At 41.8% G+C, this 18,832-nt stretch overlaps 1 non-coding gene across 1 annotated transcript; it reads left to right on the top strand.

Annotated features, from left to right (window-relative positions):
- Positions 1–6,976: 6,976 nt before the first annotated feature.
- LOC147438454 (U1 spliceosomal RNA) lies at positions 6,977–7,138 on the top strand. Its single transcript, XR_015184689.1, has one exon. It is a non-coding gene; the product is annotated as a U1 spliceosomal RNA (small nuclear RNA).
- Positions 7,139–18,832: the final 11,694 nt, after the last annotated feature.

Raw genomic sequence — 18,832 nt, 5'->3', positions numbered from 1 at the left:
CACTTACGTGGATCCTATGGTTTTCTCAATAGACAAACCTCTTGGAAAGCATTTATAGGAGCATATGTGCAGCAAGTGATTTCATTGGATGCAAAGATGCGGAGAAGATAGTAGTGACGAATCAGAACATATGGTTATTGATATAGCTTGAAAGAAATTACAAAAACTACTTGCCTTCTGCTGGGATCGTCCTCATGTTGGTGCTTATCGTCCTACTTGTGGTCGTGCTTATCGTCATGCTCCTTTAGTTCTCTTCTCTTGCTCCAGGAAATTGTGCTCTCATCACTCTACCTAGGCTTTTGGTCACACTCAAAAGCATGAAAATTTTCTTGCTCTAGGAAGTCATGCTTTGGTCCCTTTGCCTGGGCTTTTATTCATGCTCAAAAGCAGTAGATAAGCTCATGCCAAAAAGCATTAGATACGGATTCTATGGGACACAAAGATGCAAAGAAGCAGTGACAAATCCGGACGTATGGTTAATTATACAGCGTGAAAGGAATTGCAAAAATTGCCTACCTTTTGCTTGGGTCGTCTTGTGTCGGTGCTTATCATCCTGCTTGTGGTCGTGCTTATCACCTTGCTTGTGGTCGTGCTTATCGTCCTACTTTGTTAGTTCTCTTCTCTTGCTCCAAGAAGCCGTGCTTTGGTGCTCTAGTCGTTTTACCAAGGCTTTTATTCATGCTCGAGCAGTAAAATCTCTTCCTCTAGGAATTCGTGCTCTAGTCCCTTTGCCTGGGCTTTTATTCATGCTCAAAAGCAACAAATACACTCATGCCAAAAAGCAATAGATATGCTTTCATCACGCTTTGCCCATTACCCGCTGACACTGTTACATGCTTGTGACATGTGGCACACTTAACTTTTCAGCATCTATCAAAATGCCTCTATAGAATCATGGTAAACATGTAATCTGTGCTAAGGTGAAGTTATGCCTAAGGAAAGCTAAAGCTAATTATGTTTTCAAAATAAGTTACCATATTCGGACGAAATGACCAATACCCATCTTAAAAATCAGATTGAATTCAACATAATTCCACCCGAGAGGGACCGATTATCTTAGAGTCTCAAACTAGTTTCTAGGCAACAAGGATCATAGAGTGTCAAAAAAGGGGGAATACAAAACTTCAACAATTAACATAGAATTAGCTAATCATACAATTAGTCCAAATAAAACACCATCAACGTGAAATCTCAAGTGTCACTATAGCAAAGCTACCTTAGTCAAAGTGTTAATCAACCCAACAAGACTAGATCCAAAATAACCAAGGACCAAAACATACAATATAGAATTCCATTAACAATTAGTAAGCTTAGCCCAAGATTCAAGAATTACTAAATCAATGCTAAGAGAAATGAGCATAGGGAGTTTCTAACCATGTAGCCTTTTTTTTCCCCGCAAAATTCACAATTGTGAGTAATTGTATTAGAATGTCGTAGAGAAAATTAAAGCCTTCAACCTCAAGCTCCTGCTGAGCCTTGAGTCTAACCATGTAACCTTAATAGACTTGTGCACATTTTCTTTCAAACAATTGTGATTCTTGACATAGGTTAGAGGGTTCAATTTTTTGAAACCGAGCCCCCCCCCCCCCCCCCCCCCCCCCAAAGGAATCTTTCATTATAGCTTTGCACAGACTACATGCATCAAGAAACTGAAATCTATTGAGGTCTTTGATATTTACTACAAACAATGAAGTAGGGAAGTAGGGACCTTATGGTTTTGCTATTAAAATTAAAGAATGATTTAGAAATGTTTTGAATTGTCAAATCGAACTTTCAGAGACTAACGTGACACTGTGAGCTTGCGTCATCTATATCATGTGTGGGTGGATAATGACAGCTGCTTTCCAACATTAATATGAACTATGTTCTAATGTATTATTTGGTGCTGACAGTTGTCCCACTTCTGGTACCATGGTGTTTGGTGTGCCGCTCTATGATCCCTTTGGCTCGACAACTCCTCTATTGTGACTGAAAAAGAAGGTGTAGCCTTGTTTTATTCGTACATGAATGCGAGGAGTGTGTAGCTGATTTATCCCATAAGCGCTGCTGGCAAGGGGCATCGGTATAAGACGAAACGTGGGTTGCAGGGAGAAGCATACTTACCTGGGCCGGGTCTATCGGTGATCAACAAGGCCGATGGCCTAGGGTCGGCCTCTCCATTGTACTGCGGACGCACCGCACCCTAGCAATATCTCGTACATGAGACTCCCAAATGTTGATGCAATCCTAGCAATATCTGCCAATTTGACCATCTCAGTCAAATTTGGCTTAGAACTCCACTCATGGTAATCACCCTGACACTTGAACTCCGATCCCTGGAATCCATCCTCGTGTCCATCGCATGTCACATCCGCACCAAGAGCATCTGTCTGCCTTGGACCCTGTGTGGCAAGACCAATGCCTAGTTCTAACTCACATGCATCTGGCCTAAGCATATCCATGAATGACTGAATCATGGCTGAATCCTCAACACTTAAGCCATCCATATTCATCATCGTATGCACAAATGAAATGCCGTGCTGCACAACTGTCTGTACAATTGGCTCAACATGCTCACAAACTGGAACATCATGCAACCTATCCACAAAGGATAAATGCCTCGTCTCTCTGCATGGCTGTGTACTCACGAAGATTGTGCAGTCTCGTACGTGACGTACTCGCATCGCATGAATCATGCCAACACTAGCACCTCTAGCTATGACTAGCTGTCCATGATGCAATCTGAAACTGTGCTCGTCCAACACACTTGGCATCTGCTGTCTCGTATAACTGATTCACAGAGATCAAGCTCTACGTCAAACCTGGTACATGGCGTACATCTCGCAAGATGTACGATGGACCACTCAACAACGATAGTCTGCCATCTCCTGCACCAACTATGTCATGTACTGAACCATCAGCTAGACACACATGTCCAAGCATACCACTAGCATATGTGCTAAACCACTCACGACTCGGCATGACATGAAATCTAGCACTCACATCTAGTATCCAATGCGAAGATAATGTGTCGTCAACCAACATGAGAAAGTCAAGAGTAAACATGGAAGCAAAGGTGACATCTCCGTCATGCGTAGCCACATACTCTACATTTTCTCCCACATCATCCAAAGTGATAGCATCCCTCTTGTGTTGTCCCCTGTGCTGTCTCCTCTACCGAAAACAACACCTACGTACATGCCCTATATGACCATAATGCCAACACACAACATCTCTATGTCTGTGAGATCGTCCTTTGAATGTAGGCATCTCTCTAGACTCATTTGTGCCAAAAGCATTGCACAATCTTTGCCATAACTCTCTAGTTGTACATGCATCCAAACCAATGCAATAGATAGACTCACCAAGGTGTAACATGATCGTCGAACGTGCAAGCTCATCCGAGTCCTCCCACTCATCGTCAGTCATAGACTCTGGCCTAGCATCCATGCCTTGTAGTGGCAACACTTGGCCCAACTGAGTCAATGCATCATGCATACCTGCTTTCCAATGCTCAAAGTTTGAACCATCAAACTTTGTATGGAAAATCACACACCCTGACAATGATGTACATGCCAAATCCATGGCAATAACCTGTGACAAGACCAAGCACAAATCGATCAACTGACCATAGCCAAAGCCTTGCTATCTCATACACCAAGTACTGTCAAAATACAACATAAGCTGGCATAAGTTGTCTAAGAGAAGTGTCAACAAATATGGCGATCAATGTAACAAGTGAGCAAAACCGCTCAAATGATGCCAAAACACCCGCTCTTATCCAAGAGCACTATGTGGTAATCGATGAAACTATCATCAACAATCTCCCTCCTGAAGATATTACCAAGCTCCAATGGTGCTCTCAATCCTTGAGCTCTGATACCAGTTGAAGTGTGCGAGCGAGAGCGTGTGTGAGTGTGTGCAGCAACGGAGAAGAGAGGAGAACTTGTGTTTGTAGGGGCTAAAACTCACTCTCTACATGTGAGCCCCCTTATTCTATTATTACATAATGAATAAGTATAGTGGGCTGGCACCTGGCCTAACCGGCCACATGGGGCTTTGCCCCAACACCAGCTTCCCAACTTCCAATTCTATCAAAACCTCCTCAAAGGTCCCATTCCCTCTAGTGTTACCAGCTTCACTTACGTGGATCTCATGGTTTTCTCAATAGACAAAGCTCTTGGAAAGCATTTATAGGAGAATATGTGTAGCAAGTGATTTCATTGGATGCAAAGATGTGGAGAAGATAGTAGTGACAAAATAGAACATATGGTTATTGATACAGCTTGAAAGAAATTACAAACACTACTTGCCTTCTGTTGGGATCGTCCTCGTGCTGGTGCTTATCGTCCTACTTGTGGTCGTGCTTATCGTCATGCTCCTTTAGTTCTCTTCTCTTGCTCCAGGAAGTTGTGCTCTGGTCACTCTACCTAGGCTTTTGGTCACACTCAAAAGCATGAAAATTTTCTTGCTCTAGGAAGTCATGCTTTGGTCCCTCTGCCTGGGCTTTTATTCATGCTCAAATGAGTAGATAAGCTCATGCCAAAACGCATTAGATACAGATTCTATGGGACGCAAAGATGCAGAGAAGCAGTGACAAATCCAAACATATGGTTATTGATACAACGTAAAAAGAAATTGCAAAACTTGCCTACCTTTTGCTTGGGTCGTCTTGTGTCGGTGCTTATCATCCTGCTTGTTGTCGGTGCTTATCATCCTGCTTGTGGTCGTGCTTATCATCTTGCTTGTGGTCGTGCTTATCGTCCTACTTTGTTAGTTCTCTTCTCTTGCTCCAAGAAGCCGTGCTTTGGTGCTCTGGTCGCTTTACCAAGGCTTTTATTCATGCTGGAAAGCAGTAAAATCTCTTCCTCTAGGAATTCGTGCTCTAGTCCCTTTGCCTAGGCTTTTATTCATGCTCAAAAGCAACAGATACACTCATGCCAAAAAGCAATAGATACGCTTTCATCACGCTTTGCCCATTACCCGCCGCTGACACTATTACCTGCTTGTGACATGTGGCACACTTAACTTTTCAGCATCTATCAAAATGCCTCTATAGAATCATGGTAAACATGTAATCTGTGCTAAGGTGAAGTTATGCCTAAGGAAAGCTAAAGCTAATTAAGGTTTCAAAATTAGTTACCATATTTGGACGAAATGACCAATACCCATCTTAAAAATCAGATTGAATTCAACAGAATTCCACCCGAGAGGGACTGACTATCTTAGAGTCTCAAACTAGTTTCTAGGGAACAAGGATCATAGAGTGTCAAAAAAGGGGGGAATACAAAACTTCAACAATTAACATAGAATTAGCTAATCATACAATTAGTTCAAATAAAACACCATCAACGTGAGATCTCAAGTGTCACTATAGCAAAGCTACCTCAGTCAAAGTGTTAATCAACCCAACAAGACTAGATCCAAAATAACCAAGGACCAAAACATACAATATAGAATTCCATTAACAATTAGTAAGCTTAGTCCAAGATTCAAGAATTACTAAATCAATGCTAAGAGAAATGAGCATAGGGAGTTTCTAACCATGTAACCTTAACAGACTTGTGCACATTTTCTTTCAAACAATTGTGATTCTTGACATAGGTTAGAGGGTTCAATCTTTTGAAACCGAGCCCCCCCCCCCCCAAAGGAATCTTTCATTATAGCTTTGCCCAGACTACATGCATCAAGAAACTAAAATCTATTGAGGTCTTTGATATTTACTACAAAGAATGAAGGCGTAGTACTTCACAAACCGCATAATTAAAAGCTCAATTTTGCCAAAGGTGTAGATGTTATACTTTCAGAGACATTTGAGTGCATAAAGGGTGAGGCACACAAAACACAAACCTCCCCCTAAACATGAGAAGGTGGAGGGACTCTCACTCCTCCCCTACACACAAAGAGGGTTGATACACAAAGTGCTGTGATTGTTGTCATAGATTAAGTCCACATGGTTGTCTTCATCATTGGAATTGTCAGTAGTAGCAATGTTGATTTTTTTTTGCCTTTATCTTTAAGAGGTTAGTAGCTCCTCACCCACCCACACATGCTATAGTCTCTGTCTTGTCTTGTTTAAGGGTGGATCTCACCAAAGCGCACTCATACACACAACCCTGATTTGAGAGAGTGCTTAAGAATTATAGAGCTGTAAACACGGTCTGTCTTTGCAGATAGAAATCAAGCTAAATGCGCACAAAACTATAGAAATGAAGCTAAAGAGCTGGCCTAGAAATGCACCAAAGTGGTACGAAATTACTCCATGGATATGTGAAATTGGGCATTAAGTGAGAACTCCCCCTTCCAACTCCATTCATGTGGGTAGTGGCACCACTGTGGTACATATCGGAGCGCTAACGCATCAAAGGAGAGATTGTCAAGGTGAACAGAGTTAAAGCTAATGTGCAATCCGTGGGGATTGCAAATCAGAATCGGAGTGGGGTTAAATGACTTGCTGGTTTGGTCGAGAGTTCTGGGTACTAACTCAATTTGGAATGTTGATGATTATTTGACCTCATCGGACATTCTTGTGGAGTACTCTTATAGAAGCTGATGGTGGTTCACGAACAACTGGTGTCATTTGAACGAAGGGGAGGTTGATGGCCTCATGGTTAGTTATGCTGGGAACCATAGGGAAGTAGGGACCTTATGGTTTTGCTATTAAAATTAAAGAATGATTTGGAAATGTTTTGAATTGTCAAATCGAACTTTCAGAGACTAACGTGACACTGTGAGCTCGCGTCATCTATATCATGTGTGGGTGGATAATGACAGCTGCTTTCCAACATTAATATGAACTATGTTCTAATGTATTATTTGGTGCTGACAGTTGTCCCACTTCTGGTACCATGGTGTTTGGTGTGCCGCTCTATGATCCCTTTGGCTCGACGACTCCTCTATCGTACATGAACGCGAGGAGTGTGGGGCTGATTTGTCCCATAAGCGCTGCTGGCAAGGGGCATCGGTATAAGACGGGACGTGGGTTGCAGGGAGAAGCATACTTACCTGGGCGGGGTCTATCGGTGATCAGCAAGGCCGATGGCCTAGGGTCGGCCTCTTCATTGCACTGCGGACGGGCCGCACCCTAGCATCTCCCCTCTGAGGGAGAGTGCACGTCATAATTTGTGGCAGCGGGGGCTCGCGTTCGCGCGGCCCCCATTTCAATCTCCTCGTAACTGTAAATTCCCTGTCGATGATGATGTGCTCCTGTTGCTGCAGTATGTGGTACGTCGGGGCTTGAAGGTCTGTGTAGCCTTGCCACTCCTGTCCTTGGGATTCCCTCCGCCCTGGTTGCTTTTACCCTTGGCTTGGGGCCCATTCCATGGAGCAGCAAGCAGCCCCGCGTATTTGGCTCTGGCTCTCCTGGAATCATGTGTTTCCTGCAGCAGGATCGATCTCTGTCATGGAGTAAGGGAGCCATCACAACATCCCACATGTATGCTTGCATCGTGCATTGCTATTTCCAGCAAGTTGTGCCAGGATGGTGCTTGTTCATCATGAGGAGGTATATATTTTGGAGCTCATGAGTCGGAGGGCGACCACCAATCTGCTCCCTGAAAAAGGGATGGACTCGGAAATCCTCCTCCTAGGGGTCTCTGGGAATCAAGCGTGATCTTGGAAGCACAGTGCATCGCCACATAGTCCACCCATAGCAGAGGTCCAAAAAATCGAGCAAGCGCCCACTCCCTAAGGCTTTTGGAATGCATGCAAGAGGATGGGATATGCTAAGGAGCCCCTCAAACAAGAGCCCACATCCCGGGCATCCTGCTCTACCTGAGAAATTTTGATTAATATGTCATATTTTGGAATACTTTAAAGTAGTATGCAGTACCAAACTTTTTTATATCCTACTGCTAGACAATAGTAAGCATATTAGCTTAGGGGAGACAATCAGCTCTTATCATACATTATACAATCCTGTGCATTTCTTGCATTATGAAGCGTGCACCCCGCACAATTCCACCCCTACCCATCACCAAGGAAATCATTGATCGTCTTACTTTCAAGCAAGACAAAGTGTATGCGCCCCAGAGATTTTCTCAACAAAAGCTTTCATGCGTGGCCAATAGAAGTACTTGCTTACCAAGGTCAAAGTTCTGTGTATGCCAAGATGTCTTGCACTACATGCAATCAGACACTAACACCCGGGGTAACAACTATCTCACCAACTTCCGAGTTGCAACAACTGATTTTGATCTATGTTTTCACTTGATTAGCCTTTGAATAAGAGGCCCAACCAGACGATTTACTCTCTGGTCAAGGATCTCAACCAGCTTTTGAAACGGTCCACCATACCCAAAAGATCATGCAGAGTGCTTCTTGATTCTTGCAGAGGTTCTCAGGGTTTTGGCTTTGCCCATGGCCATGTAGCCTCCTATACGCCTGGTGGATTTCTCTCCACTTGTATATGCAACTTCGTATCGGGATGGAGAGCCTTTCCCAGATCTCTCTCTCACACTTTTATCTATCTTGTCTCTTTCTAGTTCAGTGAGCTCTCTTCTCCACAGTTGCCTTGTGGCATTGTATGTTGTTCTCTAGCGTCAGAGGACCTTTTTGGAGTCAAGCTATACTGGAGGCATTCTGTCCCCTAGCTCTGAAGCCAGTCCATGCCTTCATTGCATCTTTCGCTACCTCTTCTGACATAGTATCAGTCTCGAACACCTTGGATGTTCGGTGTCGGTTCTTCTGACACCTTGGATGTACTTGACGCACATGTTTGCAATCTCTTGTGGGCAGTATTCTTGATATCCGACATAGATCTGTCGAGATCTAGATGACAAGTTTGCACACTGTGTCGGAAGTTAGTGGGGACAACTAGCCTACTTCTACAGTCAGCAACATGTGGAGGCTTCTCTCGCGCATCCCCCTCGAAGAGCTCCAATCTTGGGGTTGGTGCAGCCCATTCCGATTTTCAAGGGCATGTTGAAAACCCCTAAGCGATTCCAAGTTTTGATCGAATCTTGAAGGAAGAAAGTTACAACAAGAAGAGTAAATGTGCTCTTCCGAGTCTGTATGGAGTTTGGCATATTGTATCGAATTGTCCCTACAAGTTTTATCTTGACAGATGCCGAGGAGTGGCATACATATGGTTTGATCTTAGGAAGTTTTCTTGAGTAGATAGGGCTTGTGGGACGCGATGGTTTACCTGACAAACATAACCCTCAGGTGATGACCCTTGTAGTCTTTTATTCTAAGAAGATAAAGTTCACCGACGGTGTGATCCTCTTTGGGTCTCGAGTTTACCAGACTTAGATTTTCCAATTCAATTATAGAGGAAGTGGTTTTATTCTTGGTTGTCTCAGATTTCTTTCTGGTGGTACTTATTCTCTCTTTCCATGATTGAAGAGAAGGAGGACTTCCTATCTTTAAAAGGGGGGACTCACGGCTTCAATTGGAGCTTCTAGCTTTGGAGCTTCCACTGATAGCGGTTGCTCTATTCTTATGTAGGGTTGAGAGTTATCTCAGAGCGTAATTTTGAGGATAGCCCTTTTTCAGAGGGAGATTCCACGTTATTATCTCTGGTTGACTTCTGGTGTTCCGTTCAGTGGAGTACCTTGCTCAATGTCTTCTCGTCCTTGGTTTCCTTGCCTGCTTCTTGTGACTTTTGTATGGTGTACTTTCGATGACGGATGTTTTTCTTCCAGATTGGATCCCTGGAGGCTGTTCCCCTTAGTGTGTCCTATTTCTTTATCCATAGAGTGACATGGAATTTCGTAGTTGATAGTAGTACTTCTTGGGTGACGAGCCAATTGCAATTAGCCATGGAGTTTCTTTTCTCAATGGGATGATGTTCTTTATGATTCTTCCAGATTTGGCTCCAGGTTCCACATGTATATAGTATCGGAGTCATCTATCTTGGCTGATCCACTTGAAGAGGTAGAGACTATTGGAGACTTATGATAATTATCCAGGTCTGGATGTTCTTTGTTCAAAGGAGGATGTGGGGCAGCTTGAGAGTCAGTTTTAGTACTCCTTCCTTTCAGATATTGTGGTTCCACGTACATCGGGCATGATTGACGTCTATTTGGTGACTTTCTCTACCACCTTGTTATTCTCTTGCAGACCTTGGGAAAGTATCTCTTGATCTTGTTGTATTAGGTGCATTCTTAGTATTGATGTGTGTACTTTTTTGTTGAATGTATGTTCCCTATTCACTGTCAGAATGGGGAGATATTCTCTTAGGAGGTATCTCAAATAGAGGAAGATCAACAGTAGTTGTCACTTTCAGTTTTGACGAAGTCTTTTGGATATATTTTCAACTGGCCACAATCAAACCTTATGGCACCACAACCTCTAAGAGTACGGGCTAGTCTTATTACAAACTCCATTGCAACGCCTCTCTAATTTCCATAAACAATTTGCAATAGATTATATAATCCTGTGCATTTCTTGCATTTAGCATTATGAAGCACGTACTAAGCACAATCCCACACCTAGCTCTCAACAAAAGCTTTCACGTGTGGCCGATAGTAGTACCTGCTTACCAAGTTTTGCATATGACAAAGTGTCTTGCACTACGCGGCAATAAGACAAGTAAAATTTCAAAATAGCCAGCAAAATCTATAGGGTGCATACACTTTGCCTTGCTTGAAAGTAAGACCATCAACGATTTCTTTTGTGATGAACCGGGGAATTGACTCCTGAACTATCTCACCGACTTCCAAGTTGCAACTAACTTTGATCTATGTTTTCACTTGATTAGCCTTTGAATAAGAGGCTCAACAAGGCGATTTATTCTTTGGTCAAGGATCAACTCAAGTTCAAGAGGAACATATCAAGTAGTATCCTCCATGTTAGCAAGTTTTCTAAGAGGAACAGTGTGCTCATCTTGCCCCAAAACTTCTTTTGAATGGCTACTATGGAACAATGGATGAATGGTAAGATATGAGGATAGCTCAAGCTTATAGGACTCCGCACTTATCTTCACCAAGTTTTGGAACGGTCCACAAAGCCCAAAAGATAATGCACAATACATCTTGATGGAAAGAGTTTCAGATTATTTTAAGATATACCCACATGCTTGCTTGCAGCCCTCGAGATTGCCTATGCTCGTAAGCAAAAAATCTTGCACAATCCTATTGCAATCGTCAGCACGTAGATGATCATCTATGGATTACAACTTAAGACCTTGAATATAGCCAGAATGAGTGATTTTGGCTCATAATCAATGTCACAAAGTGATGGTGTGGCATGCCCAATTGGAAGGAAAGTGACCGAGAGGACAAGGAGAAACTGATCTCCGAAAGAACTTACAGAAGTTTTGGGCGTAGGGTCTAAAAGAAAAGGACGGGATTTCAATCTAAGCTACCACCCAGCTTATGGAGCACCGATCGAGGGGCCTAAAACCCTAAAACCAAAAGCTTGAACTTTGAGGCTGATTTTTGTAAATCGCACTTATATGCTTACGTGGCAGATCGTATGAATGCTGATGTGGTAGCACTATACGGATTTTACAATGTTTTGTGTTGGTTGTGCTATGTGGTAGTCTGAACAAATATTCCACATTTTATGCTGGCAGCTTTTGATAGTTTCTACATTGGCTTTTGTGACTAGATGCTTTTCGGGTTAATTATTTTAGGGTAAAGTGCTATTGGGGTTCTGCTTTTGGGCAACCCTTGTAATTTTATAAGAGCCCTTGGGGCCTCACTCTGCAGAGCATCTAGATGCAGAGTGTGAGAGCAAAGGACCCTTGGGAGTTGTACGAACTATCACCCCTATTCACATGTGTAGAGTTGCTATGAGACAATATAGGAGATAGTTTTCCAAATTACTTTGATAAATAAAGACATGCTTGTAACCTTCAATGGTTGACTATGTATTTTATCTATCCAACAATCTCAAGATGCTTCGAGGATGACATGGATGACTATATTTTCAATCATGAAAAAGCCATTTTTGGGAAATAAAAAGGTAGGTGGGGGTGTTCACTTAATAATTATGTGACTATCACATGAGTGCAACAGAAGGGGGTATTAAATTTCTTTTTTTCTCACATTTTCACATATAGAAGGGTACCATAACATGGAATTGGAAAAATATATAGATTGAATAAGAAAAGGGTGTGTTTTATTTTTCAAAAATTTAAAGATATGGAGTTCTAGAAATAGTCCTTTTACGCACACGATATACACATTTTATATGTAGTGATCCCCCCGAGTCTGTTTCACGATGACTGTCAAATGCCTCATGAAAAAATATTGAGATAATGCAAGTACTCTACAAAAAGTTAAGCTTATGCGTGACTCTTCACTATGGTTCTAGTAGGTATGAATATTTCCATGGGTATCAAGTGGCTACGATCAACCCTTATGGCAGCATGAACTTATTACAAACTCCAGAGCATGGCTACTCCACTTTCCATTAAGAATTTGCAATAGATTAAAGAACCCTACACATTTTCTCACATTGAGCATGATGAAGTGTGTACTACACACAATCCCACACATAGCTCTCAACAAAAGCTTTCATGTGTGCCCAATAGAAGTACCTACATACCAAGGTCAATGTTTTGTATATGCCAAGGTGTCTTGCAACACTACGTGCAGTAGGGTAATCAATGTAAATTGCACAACCGTTAGCCAAATCTACAAGGCAGACACTCTTTGCCTTGCTTGAAAGTAAGAACATCAATGATTTCCTTGGTTGATGAATAGGGGAATTGACTCCTCAAGTATCTCACTAGATACCAAGTTGTAACTAATTGATCTATGTTTTCATTTAATTAGGCTCTAAATAAGAGGTCCAATAAAACACTTTACTCTTGGTCACGAATCAACTCAAGTTCAAGTGGAACATATCAAGTAGTATCCTCCAAGATAGAAATCTCCTTAAGTGAAATAGCTTGTTCATCTTGCCCCAAGCAGTCGTTTGAATGGCTATCGTGGAACACTTATGAATGCTAAGGTGTGAGGGTAGCTCCAACTTATAGGACTCTGCACTTATCTTCACCAGGCTTTGGAACCAAAATACCCAGAAGATAATGTACAGTATTTCTTGGTGGGAAGAGTTTTAGAGACCTCAACTATTCTAAGATATACCCACATGCTTGATTGTAGCCCTCGAGAGTACATACGTTGGTGTTGGAACTTGTGACTCATTCGAGTTAAGGAGATTCTTGTTAGAGTGGGGTTCTCAGGGTTTTGGTTTTGTCCATGGATTTTTCTCCTGTATTTTGGGTGCTTCTAAATGCTACCGAGGCCCTCTCCACATGTTCCCACCTTTTCTCATATTTATTAGTTCATGGGGACTGATATGTGGATCGGGCATCTAGCCTATGACACTATATAGGGAGCATGAGGGTGCCTCTCAGGTGCAGTGTGCAGCCCAAAAGGGCACCCGTAGTGGTTGTCCTAGGCCACAATAGTAGCGAGCTATGTAGAGGAGGGATGGATTTGCATTTTTGTAGGTCTCTCCCTAGTGTTTCTTGTAGGCTTCATCTTCAATTTAGCACCACTGCTCGGGGCAGCCTAGAGGCTTTCCTTCGTGGCCCTTTTAGGGTAGTGGTATCCTAACAATCTCAAATGGAGGGCACTCACTCAATGATGGTGCATTTTTCGTGTCAGGTTAGCAGTATCCTAGCGATCGTAGATGGAAGGCACCAACCCAATGGTGGTTCCATGCACAATAAAGACTTAATGACGCATTGAGGGAAACATCACATGATGGTCTTGGTATATTTTGTCTTTCTCTCTTCTCGATCATTCTAGATAGCTCCCGTGAGGTGCATCTTGTTCTGTCAGGATGCTTGGGGTTGTTGCATATCATGAGGTAGAGCCAATGGTCTTTTGTGCAAGAGCAGATGGTAGTAGGAGTAGAATTTGTGTGTATTTGGGGGTCTATCCATAGAGGGCATAATAGATTTATGATGGACCACCCTTGGACACTTGTATATGCAGTTTTGTATCATCATGGAGAGCCTTCCCAAATCTCTCTCTCTCTCTCTCTCTCTCTCTCTCTCTCTCTTTCAGCTATCCTATCTCTTTCTAGTTGAGTGAGCTCTCTTCTTCACAGTTGCCTTGTATATGAATGTGGCATTGCAGGTGTTCTCTAGTGTCAGAGGATTTTTTCAAAGTCAAGACAAATTGGAGTCATGGTGTCCACTAGATTTGAGGTCAATCCATGTCCATTGCATCTTTCGCTATCTATTCTGACATGGTATCAAGGCCTTGGTGTTTTGATCACCTTGGATATTTGGTGTAGGTTGATCTAGTGCCATATTGGACTTGATTAAGAGAGAGAAATCTTGTTGTGTTTTCCTAACTTTTCTCTGATTTGGGGTTTATATGGGTATGTTGAGGCTATGGACCCTCGTCTATTTTTTTCTTTCGCTATCTATTCTGACATGGTATCAAGGCCTTGGTGTTTCGATCACCTTGGATATTTGGTGTAGGTTGATCTAGTGCCATATTGGACTTGATGAAGAGAGAGAAATCTTGTTGTGTTTTCCTAACTTTTCTCTGATTTGGGGTTTATATGGGTATGTTGAGGCTATGGACCCTCGTCTATTTTTTTCTTATCTTCTACCCATCTCAACCTCAACCTCTCTTCACTGAGGGGAGGCCCATGGAGGATTCAGGATGTGGAGCATTCTTGGATTGCTTTGGTTTTTCTTGATGGAGGTTTGTTGTCGTTTCTTCCCACAAGGGGAGCAAGCTTGTGGCTATCGGATCTAGGAGGGGATACATTTTTTTTTGGATTTCTTCTTTTGAGAGGCGTGTGTTTAGACAATAGTGGGATCTTCTTTTTAACACTTATGGAGTGGATTCCTATGATTGTGTTTTCTTTGAGGAGATGTATTGGCTTATTTGCTGTGTCTTCTGCGATTGCACTTTTAACTTGGAGTTATTTGTAGTTTTATCCCTGTGGAAGCTTTATGTAGGTTGATTTGGACTTCCAACCTTGTCTTGCACAGACACATGTAGACTTTTGCTCCAAGGAGGGGTAGCAAGTTGATGGCTCAGCTACACCTTTGTACTAGGTTGTAGATTTTTTATTTTGTACCACCTTTACACCTTTGTTGAGGTATGGACAACCCCTATCTCCATGTTCTCTCTTTAATAAGAGTAGTGTGGCCCAATAGATTTGTTCACTCCTATGCACTTTTGTGAGCTTGTCGTTAGTATTTAACGGATAGGTTTTCAATCTCTTATGGGAAGTATTCTTGATATCCGACATAGATTTATTGAGATCTATATGACAAGTTTGCACGTTGTGTCAGCAGTTAGTGGAGACATCTAGCCTAATGTCTATCACAGAGGAAGTGGTTTTATCTCAAGTTGTGCAGGTGAGACTTTGGACCTTCCAATGAAAATGGTTGCTCTATTTTGACGTAGAGTTGAGACAAAGCTATCTCAGACCACACCTTTGACAATACTTATTTTTCAAAGGGGGATTTCACGTTATTATCTTCAGTTGAATTTTGGTGTTCCATTTACTAGAGTACCATGGAGTCTTTTCATCCTTGGATTCCTTGCCTGTGTCTTTTCACTTTTGTATGGTGTACTTTTTCCCACAATACAATAGCGGATGCTTTCTTGAGCCACTTTGGTGGTTGCTTGGTCTTTTGGATTTTTGGTGTGATGGTTTCTCTTCCCAATGCATCAGAGTAGGAAATCCTATGTTTTCCTTCCAGATTGGATCCCTGAATGCTATTCCATTTACTGTGTCCTATTTCTTTATCCCTAGACTGACATAAAATTTTGTACAAGTGGATATTAGTCCTTCTTGGGCTAGGAGCCAATTACAATTAGTCATGGAATTTCATTTTCTCAATGGGATGATGGTATTTATTATTCTCCCAGATTTGGGTCCAGGTTCCACAAGTATATAGTATTGGATTCGTCTATCTTGGGTGATCAAGTTGCAAAGGTAATGATTGTTAGAGATTTGCGGAAATTATCCAGATCCGGATGTTCTCTGTTGAAAAGAGGATGTGGATCCAGCTTGGGAGTTGGTTTCCGCGGACAACATCCTTTTAGATCTTGTGGTTCTACATACATTGGGGCATGATTGACATCTATTTGGTGAGTTTCTCTAGCACCTTGTTCTTCTCTTAAAGAGCTTGGGAAAAACAACAACCACCAATTCAGTCACTAACAGTACCTAAACAAGTCTGGGTTAAGAAGGGAGAGGTTGCACAATTACAACAAACCAAGCTTAAAGCTACCTCTAAGCCCCGGGAACAAACCCAGCCGAAGAAGTTTATTGTTGCACAAGGTAATCAAGTGCATATCTGCATTCTAAAGCAACACAACAAGGAACTCCCTTTAGTACAAACCCCTCAGATCCAGCCAAAACCAAATCCATCTAAACCACGACAAAATGTGAAGCAGATTTGGGTACTCAAGAAATCAGGGCCAACTTTAAAAAAAAGCCAACTCAATTTTGGATAAACAAAGGCCAACACAAACAACATATGTGAATCTTGGATTCAAACAAGAATGTCACCACAAGCTGCAACACGGACCAGAAATACAAAGGTGCCCATTGTCAATCAAACAATGAGCGGCAAGATTAGAAAGATTATTATTTCACTGCTCTACTATTGGTACTATAATGTTAGGAAACCTCAACATCAAATACCAATAAGCGAATTTCTTCTACCCTCCTCTCGCAAAGCATTAACTTTTCCCATGCATTGACCGAGTATGCATATAGGGCCGCAGTACATGGCCTACATTAGCACACATAGATGTCCATGCACAACACATACTCTAGGGTGATACACCGTTGTCCAAGGGGATTCCGGCTAGGGAGGGGGCAGGCATTCTCAATGAGAATCCAATAGACTTAAAAGTACAAAACAAGGCACTACTTTCTCTGTTTTTGGGCTTTGTTGCGTTTGATTGCAGAACTTTTTGGTGAACCCAAGTATATATGGCCTTATCTAATGTGATTCTACAGGGGTATGAGGACAAATGCCAAAAATGAGCCTCTAGGTGTTTGCGTGTATATATATATGTAAAAAATAATAGTTTTTATACAAAAAATGAGAAAAATAGAGCAATCCAACCAAAAATATTATAAATGAGTGTACATAACAACTTATTGTGTTATTGTTTATTAATTTTGATTTACTGATATTTTTTGGATTAATTTAGTTATTTTTTCCTATTTTTGTTAATTTCTTGGAGAAAAAAATAGAAAAATAAAAAAATCAACTGAGATGGAGACGTAATGACAAAAGAAAAATACAAGTGATCAACAAGTCAAGGGAAACATATGGTGAAGTCGGGTTGCAATTATGAAAAAGTTGCAGAAAGCCCGATCCGACCAGTTTTGGATGAAATGGCAAATTTTTCAAAAATGGGACAAATGGAGTCCAAATGGAGAAATTTTCGAGCCTAAGGTGTATTTTGCTACAAAATAGGAGCACATGTCAAATTTTGTGGCAAGTGGCCCAAGGACCCCCGATATAAGAATTTTGGGTCCCACTTACTACCTCATTTTGGGCCCTCGATATAAGATATTATGGGGCCCACTTACTACCGCATTTTCAATATTCACAGTTAGAGAGAACTTGAGAGACCTAGAGCACGCAGATCTTCCACGGCTTCATACGATGCACACGGGACACCGACCGACGCCAGACATGAGAGATAGTCTCGTTACCATGTGCTCTTCTTGTTCTAAGCTAACTTCAACGTGAAAAATCCACAATAGCGATAATGTGGCATCGACGGGAAGAGACTGAAATGGGATTGTAACAACCACTAACCCGATGGCTACAAAACATAAAAGGGGATTAGCCCTAGGCTAGATGAGCATGTTTATGCCCTCCAATGCTGGTTTAGGTCAGCAAGAAAAACCCTAACTTCTCGAAGTCTGCAGTAGTCAATCTGGAACAAGTTGTTAGAATGGCACCAAACTTCATGAGTAGGTGCTCCTCGAGGTTATCTACAAGCCCATGTAATTTCCTCCATAGTCAAAATACTAGAAGTAGGTCAAAACATCAAGCTAGGCATCGGACATGCAAAGCGTCATTTGGCTCTCACGGCCAAACAGTATGTCCGTTTGCCACGAAACTTCACGAGCATCATCCACATGCCATCAACAACCAAAAAATATGGTGAAGCATCAAGGAAAACTGTTTGCAACCATCTTTTCACAAATAGATGCAATTTGAGCAACAAATCGCCAAAAATGGTATTTGTAAGGCCAAAGGCTACACCAAAGCCATGGAAAGGTGCCCTATTGCATCTACAAGCTTGGGTGATCAAGTTCAAGAAGAATCATTGCGAAAGTCATCACCAAATTAGGAAATCTGAAATGCCAAAGAGGAAGTTTCTATCCTAAATATCTGACTTTTTTAGTTGAAAACTAGCAATTAGGGCTTAGGACACAAGCACAAGACACTCCAAAGCATCAAATTCAGTTTTTCTCAAAGAAGACATCATATACATATGATGTCTCACAACCAACTTTTGCACAAGAACAAAACCTTCACATTGAATTCACAAACACATTGTGCATACTGTAAACATGAAGCCCACACAATTTCATAGGGTTTGGAGCTAGTTCGGGTGTCCAATGCCCAAACAACACAAAGTCTAGGCCTAACTCAACAAATTGGCCTTAGACCTACCAAAAGTGCTCCCAACCAGGTGAAACTTGACGCACGCACTCAAATTTAACTTTTTCATCATAAGCATGTTCACCATATAGTATAAAAGCCATATGATCAATTTGGACCATTTTGAGCAAGCTTGTGACCACTTGGACCCAAAAATTAGAAAATATTGGCTTAGGACACAATCTACGGCCCCAACCACATGAATCCACCTCTAAATTAAAATCTGAGATGATTAGAGAGTTATCCATCACCTAGGGATCCTACAGGTCAAGTTTGGGCCAA

The sequence above is a fragment of the Adiantum capillus-veneris genome, chromosome 16 (assembly GCF_014529385.1).
Source record: "Adiantum capillus-veneris isolate H3 chromosome 16, ASM1452938v2, whole genome shotgun sequence".
In the NCBI taxonomy this organism is placed as follows: Eukaryota; Viridiplantae; Streptophyta; class Polypodiopsida; order Polypodiales; family Pteridaceae; genus Adiantum; species Adiantum capillus-veneris.
The sequence above is the reverse complement of the archived record's forward strand: the minus strand, read 5'-3'. Positions and strand labels throughout refer to the sequence as shown.